This window comes from Bidens hawaiensis, unplaced genomic scaffold (assembly GCF_021521415.1).
Source record: "Bidens hawaiensis isolate Kalapana, Puna unplaced genomic scaffold, B.hawaiensis_p1.1 tig00064914_1, whole genome shotgun sequence".
Taxonomy (NCBI): Eukaryota; Viridiplantae; Streptophyta; class Magnoliopsida; order Asterales; family Asteraceae; genus Bidens; species Bidens hawaiensis.
The window spans coordinates 10,487-21,901 of NW_027501585.1; the positions used below are offsets into that span (position 1 = coordinate 10,487).

The window sequence follows — 11,415 nt, forward strand, 5'->3', positions numbered from 1 at the left end:
CATATGAGATGTTGGTGAATAATTACTTATCATGATTCAATAAATAAATAATGGATTTAAACTTCGTTACGTAATTAAAAGCAACACATAATAAATTTCAAACCATGGTTTGGTTAGGTTGACTTTAAACTAACCCTAGCCAAGTGTCAAGTCACCATAACCAACCTCTCTCATATCCCTCATTGCTAAACGAAAACAGCCCCTAGTCGGGTCAAGGTACATTAATCTCTGGCTCATGACATTTTATTTTTGGTAGAAGAAAACACAAACAATATTTATATATGATAGATACATCTACGTCATGCTGAAAACGATACTTCCCCATCAGTATGTAGGGTACATGTGACTAGGCAGTCGTGGCTTAGCAATTGCTATAAGTGGTTTAGCCAAGGAAATGCCATCATTAGTTTCGAGAAGCTCGGCGGACCGCTTATTACACGGTGCCTCCCAGGTAAACCCTTGGACCATCCTTGCTAGCAACATTGTAGTTATCGTTGTGCCTAACCCTATTCCAGGACAACCACGATTCCCTGTGCTAAACGAGATCATCTTCAAGTCATTATCCGAAAGAAGCACTTGTTTTCCTTCCCCATGTAGATGTCGATCTGGGTTGAACCGCAATTGGTCTACCCACATATTTGGATTTCTTCCCAACCGAAGACGACTTAGGATAATATGGCTACCCTTTGGTATAAAGTAACCACCAACAGTAGTATTCATTGTTGAAACATGAGGTGGTATAAAACGGTCAAAAGGGTGCAACCTAAAACTTTCCTTGATGCATGCTTTTAAGTAATTGAGTTTGGGTAGGTCGCGCTCTTCGACTAGCTTTGGGCGCCCTACAACATGATCTAACTCCTTGACTACTTTTTAAAGGATCATAAGTTCATTGATCATCTCGGCGATTACCCATTCTGTCGCGTTAGATGGATTATCAATTGAGGCAGCCATTAGTTCCTAAGTTTGGTAAGACACAGATATGAGTTTGGAAAAGATAGTCATGCAAACATATATGAAATGTGTAAAAGTAAAAAAGATATTGTGCCAAACAAAACTATATTATCATGTGCATATGAATTATAATAAAGTAATTGATAGGAGAAAAACAAACAAGAAGTTGGGATTTAATCTCCTCTGGTGTAAGCTTAGGATCTTCATGTTTAATAAGAGCATAAGCAAATCACATTTTCCCGTTCTTGCGCCATTGCTCCACATTTGAATTCTTTCATCGATCAATGGATCTTGATACTTTCGAACAATTTCAATTGCTTTCCGTGTCATCTTTTCATAGCCATCAAAGTCAATCTTTCTTCTTAACCATGGCAAATAATCAGTGATGCAAAATGCATAAAGATACTTTAGAACGGTACAAAGAGCGTCGACAACTTCAGTTTCTTCCTTACCCGGCCCTCCATCTTCCATTCCTTGACCGAATAATCTTTTCCCGAAAAACACATTCCTCAATACGTTTCCTACGAAATGTTTGCTCACACTTCGAATATTTATTAATCCACTGTCAACTATAGCTGACAAGAAATAAGGCCTGGAATTGAATATTCTATCTTGTTTTTTGAGGATCTCGCATGCAAGGTCTTGGGACGAAATAACAATGATGTGGGTTGAAGGTCCTAGCCGGATACAAAGTATCGGGGTGTCATATTGGTCCATGAGGTTATGGATCCATCGGAAAGTCGGTTTATTTCGAAAAAAACCGACCGTGCATCCGATTTATGGCAAAGGGGTTGGACCAGGTGGTAATGAATGTTGGTTGCTTGAAGATTTCTTGTTTATGAACCTACTAACTAAATAGAGCAGGATGATGAGTAGTGAGACAGTTAAAGACATCATTAGTGATGATGAAGATTTATGATGTTGAATGTAAGTTCGAAATTACTTGAGGGAGGTACGTTTAATTAAGGTTTAGTTTATATAGAAATTTGCTTAAAAATGTGAACTTGATAATTGGGTTTGTTACGATTTTCTATTATGCAAATTTGATTTGGTCCAAATTGTATATAAAAAAAGGACCCATTTGTGTATCAAAAGGACCAAATTATGTATAAAAAATGACCACAATAAAATATGAACATGCTAATTGGTTTTACTATATAGTTTATTTCAATATGAAGGTCTTGTAAGGTCGAGACAATCATTTGATGTGGACTTTTAAATGAATCAAACATTTAAATATTGTTTGGCAGAAAGTTTGTTTATGTCCATTTATTTAATGAACAAACTAACATGATCACGTTTTGTTCGTTCGTTTATGTTCGTTAAATATATTAAGTTAATGCGAGAAATGTTTCTTAATACGATAAGTGAGAAAATCAAAACCAACCAATCACAAATTTTTGATTTATTTTAATCACAAAAGTATTTTCTCATACAAATGGTTTTTTAATTTTTAACTTTAGTAACAAATTATTATCCGAAAAGTTACACGTTACTTTTGTGTATGAAACAATATAAAACTATCATTATCCATTTAAATAAAGCGAATTTTCCGGTTATGTAATTGAAAAAACAAGGTTTCATCGAAAAGCGAATTTGGCGGTTGTGTAATAGAAAAAACAAGGGCTCATCAATTTTTTTTTAAAAAAACCAGAGATAGTCCATTAGACAATATCAATTTTATATTTATACATTTAAACGAACCCATTAGGGCATGTGTAGTAGCTGACGTTTATGGGTGATTTGGGGAGACAAGGACTTGGAACAACACCTCCCCCCTCCCCGCGACTAACTGGGCGATAAGAGGGGGGGGGGGTGTTTTTTCCTCGCCCTTTACTTAGATTAAAATAATAATATTTTAAAAATCCAACTATTGATCAACGGTCAAAATAATAAAATAAAAAAGTTAATATAAATACCAAAACAATACAACCATTTTCAGCATTTTATATACAAACTCAAATATAAATACCAAATCAATTCAACCATTTTCACCTTTTCATACTTCTTCACCATTTTATTTCATACTTATTCAAAATGGATTCCCCGAAATCTTCTGACATTTGAGATCAAGTAATTAAGGATGTACGGAAAATTCATCAAATGCACCAACAAGCATTGGAGGAGGGGGAAGAGGTCAAGAGCGCAATGTGGGTCATCGCCAATAATATAGTGTCTAGCTCTACTGGTTCTTCTTCGCAATGTAGGCGATCGTAAATCATTCGGGATCGTCTTGATGCGAACGATCGTTTGATGAAGGACTACTTCAATGATAGACCTATATTCGACGACTTTACGTTTCAACGTCGTTTTAGGATTTCTAGGCGTTTATTTTTGCGCATCGCATGAGATTTGGATCGGGAGTGATATATGTCTATTTATACATCTCGTATCCCGTTAAAAGTTGTGTTTCCTTAACGTTTTGAGTTCGTTTTAGTTCGATTTTTGTTTATCTTTTATTATTTAAGATTTTGAGTCAAGTTTTATCTATTTATTATGTTTTATATCTTTTGGTGTCTTGAGTGTTAAGCTTTAATTCTTTCTACCATTTCATGTGAATGCTAAGTTCGTGTTTTGTTCGTTTTGCTCGTCATTGATTACATGATTACTTCATTTACGAGTTTTGATTTATGTTCATGTAGTTGTTTGAGGGCGCCGCACCGCGCTAAGGCAAGGGCCAAGGCAACCACCGGGCGCCTAGGCCTTTTGGGCTGCCAAATTTTGCAAGCCAAGCCCATTATGCGTTCTATATATACAACTTTATAACCAATCCTATTCTAAGCTTATTTCCAACCGATTTTGAGAGGGTTTCCAAGGTTTTGAAGGTGATTTGAAGCTAGGAACCAAGGAGGATCAAGAGTTCTTTCATCCGGGTGTTCAAGGATCAAATGCAAAGGGTTTTATCGCTCTAACCTTCGTTTCTTGTTCATTATTTGTCATGTCTTTCCTCTTTGTTTTTAATACTTGTTTAGGATTTTTTTATTAATAATGATTCTATGCTACACTCCATGTCTACCTAGGTTTGATGAACATGTGTTGACTTGATTCTTGCTTTGGACAATTGTTTTGATTATGGTTTCGTTATTTTAATAGTAAAAGACTTGATTTTTCTTTCATGATGCATATGAGTGTTTATTATCTTGATTGATTGTTAACTATTGCTTCACATAGATCTTTTATCTCTTGATTGTGTTCTTTAGATTTAGGGTTTATGTTTAATCATTACTTGATGTTTTGATTATTGTGATCAAATGGGCCCATTAGATCGTAGAAGCTTGTTGATAGTTGGTTAGGGTTTTGAATGTTCTGCTAAATTCCAATGGTTGTAAGGTGAGGAGTTGTTCGTGTGTCTTGGTCAATCGCATGCTAGGATAGATAGTGACAATATTCTTGCTTATTGTGTTGATCCATGTTCATGATGTCATGTTAGCTTATCAAGTTATCTAGGGTTTAGTGTTTCGTGAGATTGTTTGCCTAAGATACTATTAATTAACCCTATTTGATAACTGTAAGAATATCAATATAACTGATTGCTTAATAATCTAATAATTGTTCTTTGTTATTTCGTTTGATTCAGTCAAGGGTCCTTTAGGGTTTGCTAGATGAATGTTTAGAAATCAGTTTCCATAATCATGTTATTTGTCCATTGCTTGATGATTGTTGATGCATGGGATTCTTACCTAGGTAGATTCCTTCTCTGATTGGTTTCGATCTTGTGTTTAATTACTTATTTCTCGTTTACTTGTTTATTTGCTTTCTTAGTTAAATCTTAGTTTAAAAACCCCCTTTAAACATTAATAATAAATAGTCGTATCATAAGTCGAGTCTAATTAGTTAATTAACGTAATTTATAGAGTCCTGTGGGTTCGATATTCTGGACTTGCTTAGCTTTAGTACAATTGACCGGTTCACTTGCCAGTGTTTTGTGTAATTGAGTCTTAAGTCTAGTTTTTATTACTTGTTTAGTTTAGTTAATATTTAATTGACTGTTTCTAGCACATCAAGTTTTTGGCGCCGTTGCCGGGGAATCTTGGCAATTGCGTTATTTATTGTACTTGGACTTATTTGCTACATACGTGATATTTTTTTTTATTTTTGTTTGAGTCGTAGGAGTCTAATTTAAGGTTTAGTTTATTTTTATTTACTTTTAAATTTTCGAGTCTACTCACTTGGTCTTTTGCATTTTTCAGGTTTATGCCACATCTTCGCTTGCAAAGACCACCACTTGCTGATATTGAATTTTCTCCGTTGAAGTACGAGGCTAGTTCATCACAAAAATCATCTCCACTCAGTTCACCGCCTGAAAGTCCGAGAAATCAGAATCAAATGGCCGACGATAGAACTATTGCTGCTCAAGCCTTCGATGGTTTAGCCGGAAACCAGTCATGCATCGTCATTTCCGAAATCAACAATCCCAACTCATGGAAAATCCCGTCATACGTCATGAACAACATCGTTCAAACCAATCAGTTTAATGGGTGTGATGACGAGGATGCACCGGCTCACATAAACCGACTTTACCGCGTTCTTAAAACTTTTAATTTACAAGGTGCTACCGAAGATGCTATTTTCTTATATCTGTTTCTGTTTTCACTTGCAAGTAAAGCAGCTACTTGGCTTGACACTCAACCAACTGGCACGTTCACTACTTGGGAGGCATTACGTTCACCTTTTATTAAGAAGTACTTCTCACCTGCTAAAGCGGTTGTTCTTCGCGATCAGATTCATTCTTTTCACATGGAACCAGGGGAGATATATTGTCATGATTGGGAGTGTTTTCAAAACATGCTAGCCCGTTGCTCACAGAATGGTCTTACACCATGGGCTCTCGTGGAGAAATTTTACAATGGGTTGAACTACGAAACCCAAGTTCGGTTCGACATGGCCGCGGGAGCAAGTTTAATGGCAAAGAAGAATGTCACCGAATGTAACGAGATGTTTGAGAGCTTTTCTCAATCCGATTATGCCAAAGAGCCACATCGCGGGAATTCCACTCCCGTCAACAGTACATCCTCATGCGCTCGAGGTGTACACCAGCTTAGTTAAGGAGCTGAAGGCTAAGGTGGACAAATATGAGTTTTGTAGGGTTGGACATGGTACGTTGGAGTGCCCGGTGATGAATCAACAGGTCGATTTTGTTGCTGGTCAGAATAGGTTTCCCAATAATTACAACAACAACAATCAGAATTGGAACACCTACAAAAACCCAAAACAGAATAATGCTAACTGGCGTCCGTCGGGTGCACCACCCGGATTTCAAAATTCTTATGCTCCAGGACAAGGTCAGTATTTTAATAATAATAACACCGATAGTACTATTGTTCAAAATAATGTGCAGGATTCGAACGGTGGAATTGGGCGTTTGGAAGAGATGATGAAACTAATCTTTGAGAGAGATCAAGCTACACAGAAAAAGTTAGCCGACCACGATTTGCTCTTCAAGAATCAACAATCTTCTATTCTCGATATTCAAAGGACTGTTGGTGATATTGCTCGTCGTATGGAAGAAAGGCCCCCAGGTCAATTTTCGGGTATCCCTCCAACTAATCCGACTGCTCAATTGAAAACCATCTCCACTCGTAGTGGTAGGCTTTTTGGTCCGGAGGTAGTTAGTAGAGAAATTAGGGAAGATAGGGACGATGAGTTGATAGATGAGGAGATAGAGGTAGAGGCTCCAGGTAAGTCACATAGTACAACACCAATCATAGAGCCGCAAGTTAAGAAAAACACCGATAAGAAGCCGGTTGGAGCCCGGCCACCACCACACAACATTGACCTAGCCTATGTCCCGTATCCCGCTCGTCTAAAGAATCAAATGTACACGAAAGATTACATGAATTTTCTTAATATGTTTAGTCAATTGAATGTCAACCTTCCGTTCGTAGAAGTCCTCCAACATATGCCTAAATACGCCAAATTTTTGAAAGACCTTCTTAAAAGAAAGGATAAGTTGGAGGAGCTTTCGACTGTGCCCCTAAATGGAGAGTGTTCTGCAGTAGTTCTAAATAAAGTAACAGAGAAATTACCCGACCCCGGTGTTTTTACCATTCCATGTCTTTTCGGAAGTGATACGACATGTCAAGCATTAGCCGATTTAGGAGCTAGCATAAACCTCATGCCATATTCTTTATATGAAAAGTTAGACCTAGGAGAGCTCACCCCTACTCGTATGACGTTGTCTTTAGCCGATCGTTCCGTTAAGTATCCGAGGGGTGTCATAGAGAATTTGCTCGTTAAGGTAGATAATTTGGTTTTCCCCGCTGATTTTGTTGTTTTAGATATGGAGGCCGACGAGAGAGTTCCTATTATTTTAGGTCGTCCATTATTACGTACTGCTAGGGTGGTCATTGACGTGTTTGAAGGTAAGATCACTCTTAGAGACGGTGATGATAGTGCCACCTATTTGGCTAAGTCCATGAGACATCCGAGTGGTCAAGACGGTCTCACTGATCCATGTCACCCAGTTTACTCGATAGAATCATTTATCTCGGGCATGGATCCTAGTCTTGATTGTTCTCGTTCTGTAAGTTTAAGTGTGGGGAAGGAGCGAGCGGTTTCTAGTTCTTGGGAAATGGTGAAGTATGTGGGAGAACGAGGTGGTGAAAAGCGTAAGTTTGAGAAGGTTCGTGGTCTTAGAAAGAAGAAGACCAAGATTGATGAATGGTCGGATCGTGATTCGGAATCTTTGAGGGCATTGGAGTTCTACCGAGGTGGAGGAAGCTCCACTCGGTCCGCCACGTGATTCGCATAGCATGAGTACTTGAGTGAAAACTCAAGTGTAGAGTTTGTATTATTTCTTTCATTTTATTTTTATTTTCTTTGAGTCACTAACGTTAGTATTTCTTAGATTTTGTTTGCGTCGTCGAGTCATTTTCGAGAAATCATCACCATCATGGAGAGAGGAATTTACAAGAATTCAAGAGGTGTCAGGTAAGTTTTATACGTTAAAAGTAACATAAAATGGGCATAAGAATGATTGGGTAATTTTCTAAAAATTTTTCTAAGGCAAAATAGCCCTCAAAATCGTCAAAACTTTCTGTCAACACCCCTCCGCGCGCGCGACGGGGTTTCTTTTCCCCTCCGCATGATGCGGAGGCAATATTTGAGCATATGCAAGCAAGCCGTGCCGCGCGGCTTGGCCATCACCTCCCGGTCGTGCGGCGCCTAGGGGTATATCCAGATTTTTTTTTGTTTTTTGTTTTTCTTGTTATTCCTCGTATTTTATTTCAAGTGTGATTCCTTGTGTTTAAGTTACGTATTTTGAGTCATGATTTAGGGTCTAGTCGTTCGAGTCTTGTATAATTTATCGAGTTGCTAACGTAGTTTTTGTAGTTCGACTTTGTTTTTGCGTTTTTAAGTTTTGCTAGTTTGAAGATAATGTGAGCTAGAGAAGAGATCCCCGAGGTTGAGTATAATGAAACGAACAAGTGTGGGGATGGAGTTGTATTGGATTCGTATACTTCATGTTTATTTATATGCTCCTGATTATTATATTTTATATATTTATTGTTGATGCACTTTAAATGCTTAATATCTATCACTTTGATAAGATACATTTTTAGACATGTTTGTTTGGTTTTGTTTGGCCGCTTACGTTCGTGAGAAAAGGAGTTACCATTTGCTGAGCGCGTTCGTAGTTGGAGGGCATCCATGGAAAGAAGACATTGGCATCATATTTCATTCGCATATTACCAACTAAGTCTTCTCCATTATCTAGCTTATTAATTTTTATTTGGCATTTATTTTTAATTTTTAGTTTTTTTAGTTTTTTATAATCCGACTTTATTTTATTTTTATTTTTATTTTAAGTCGTCCTTATCCTTGCATTAAGGAAAATGCAAAATTTAAGTGTGGGGATGGGAAATTGATATTTTTGGTAAAAATAAAAAAGAATTGAAAAAAAATAAGTAAAAAAAACGTAAATAAATAAATAAATTTTGAAATGTCCCAAGAGTTTAATGAAATTTTCTTGCAATAAAATGAAAAATGATAGTAAAATCGGAAATTGGTTTTTCAAACTACTAATAATATGAGATAAATAAAAGAAAATGCACTTAACTTGGGATGTGTCGGTAGGCTCAGCCTTGAGAATGAAAGGGATCTTTTGTGGGTAAAGCGTTTTGTCCGTTGAAGATAGGTAATGAAAGGTCGGGCCATACTCAAGCCTCAATTATTGGTATGAAAAAAGTGGAAATATAAAAAAAATCTGAATACGTTATCATATGATGCTTGTGTAGGTTTAACGTTAGAGTATGCCGTGTAGCCTGTGATATAAATCTTAAACTGCTAGTTTAGTGTTTTACACCTCATTGGCGTATGGTTTTATAACCTTAAATCTTGTATTGATGGGATGCCCCGGGTCCGAAGACCATGGGTATGTATGCAAATTATTCATCTGGGTATTCACAATTCCTAAGTGGGGTTGGGGATATTTAAATAAGTCTATAAACATGATCACAAAAGTACAAAAGTACAAATTCACTACAGACTTAATCATCCACGTTGTTAGCCATGTGGGGCCCCTTGCTCGCGTCTCATTGCCATTAAGAAACGGACCACAAGAGACACACTACATGTAAGCCCTAAATATGAAATTTTGCATACTCACCTATGGTGATGGTTCGGGGTATTGCTTGATAACGGGGGTATGTAATGTTGTGAGGAACACGACTATTAATTAATTGTACATTAATCGTATCTAATGGTTGCTTGGTGACTTTGATGCTTAAGCTTAGGTGGATAAACAATACCCTTGATCGTCTTAACTATTCATGAAAAAAAATAGAGCAACAAAAGTTTTAATTCTGCTAATTTTGAGGTTTAAGTCAATTTGGGGTGGTCTGGTCCGGTAAAAGCTGAAAATAAGCGGGTCTTAATTGTGTAAACCACTGTATTATAATTGTCGGATCTTATTTGTCCCGGTAATGATTAAGGAATGGGTTTAAGTGGACAACAATATTGGTGATCGCGGTTTTTGCGTTCTTCTAAGATTTAAAAATTAACCTATATGTTTGTAAGACTATATTTTCCGATTCTGATCCAACTGCATTAGACTTTTTCAGGGAAGAAAAAAGAGTAAGTGTGGGGATATTTGATATACATCTATTTATACATCTCGTATCCCGTTTAAAGTTGTGTTTCCTTAATGTTTTGAGTTCGTTTTAGTTCGAGTTTCGTTTATCTTTTATTATTTAAGGTTTTGAGTCAAGTTTTATCTATTTATTATGTTTTATATTTTTTGGTGTCTTGAGTGTTAAGCTTTAATTCTTTCTACCATTTCATGTGAAGGTTAAGTTCATGTTTTGTTCGTTTTGCTCATCATTGATTACATGATTACTTAATTTACGAGTTTTGATTTATGTTCATGTAGATGGTGGCTTGGAGAAACAAGGGAAGCAAGTTCTAGAAGGTTCTAAGCGTTACTTGGAGTTCAAGAAAGAATAATATCAAGATTTGGCAACAAATAACAAGAAATAAAAAGCAAAAATCCGAAATTCCCTTTTGAGGGCGCCGCGCCGCGCTAGGGCAAGGGCCAAGGCGGCCACCGGGCGCCTAGGCTATCTGCGCTGCCAAATTTTGCAAGCCAAGCCGATTATGCGTTCTATATATACATCTTTATAACCAATCCGATTCTAAGCTTATTTCCAGCCGATTTTGAGAGGGTTTCCAAGGCTTTGAAGGTGATTTGAAGCTAGAAACCAAGGAGGATCTAGAGTTCTTTCATCCGGGTGTTCAAGGATCAATTGCAAAGGGTTTTATCGCTCTAACCTTCGTTTCTTGTTCATCATTTGTCATGTCTTTCCTCTTTGTTTTTAATACTTGTCTAGGATTGTTTTTAATAATGATTCTAGGCTAGACTCCATATCTACCTAGGTTTGATGAACATGTGTTAACTTGATTCTTGCTTTGGACAATTGTTTTGATTATGGTTTCATTATTTTAATAGTAAAAGACTTGATTTTTCTTTCATGATGCATATGAGTGTTTATTATCTTGATTGATTGTTAACTATTGCTTCATATAGATCTTTTATCTCTTGATTGTGTTCTTTAGATTTAGGGTTTATGTTTAATCACTACTTGGTGTTTTGATTATTGTGATTGAATGGGCCCATTAGATCATAGAAGCTTGTTGATTGTTGGTTAGGGTTTTGAATGTTCTACTAAATTCCAATAGCTGTAAGGTGAGGAGTTGTTCGTGTGTCTTGGTCAATCGCATGCTAGGATAGATAGTGACAATATTCTTGCTTAATGTATTGATCCATGTTCATGATGTCATGTTAGCTTATCAAGTTATCTAGGGTTTAGTGTTTCGTGAGATTGCTTGCCTAAGATACTATTAATTAACCCTAGTTGATAACTATAAGGAAATTAATATAAATGATTGCTTAATAATCTAATAATTGTTCTTTGGGATTTCGTTTGATTCAGTCAAGGGTCCTTCAGGGTTTGCTAGATGAATATG

General features: G+C 36.7%; 1 pseudogene; it reads right to left on the reverse strand.

Annotated features, from left to right (window-relative positions):
* Positions 1 to 324: 324 nt before the first annotated feature.
* Positions 325 to 1,848, reverse strand: LOC143604372 (valine N-monooxygenase 1-like; annotated as a pseudogene).
* Positions 1,849 to 11,415: the final 9,567 nt, after the last annotated feature.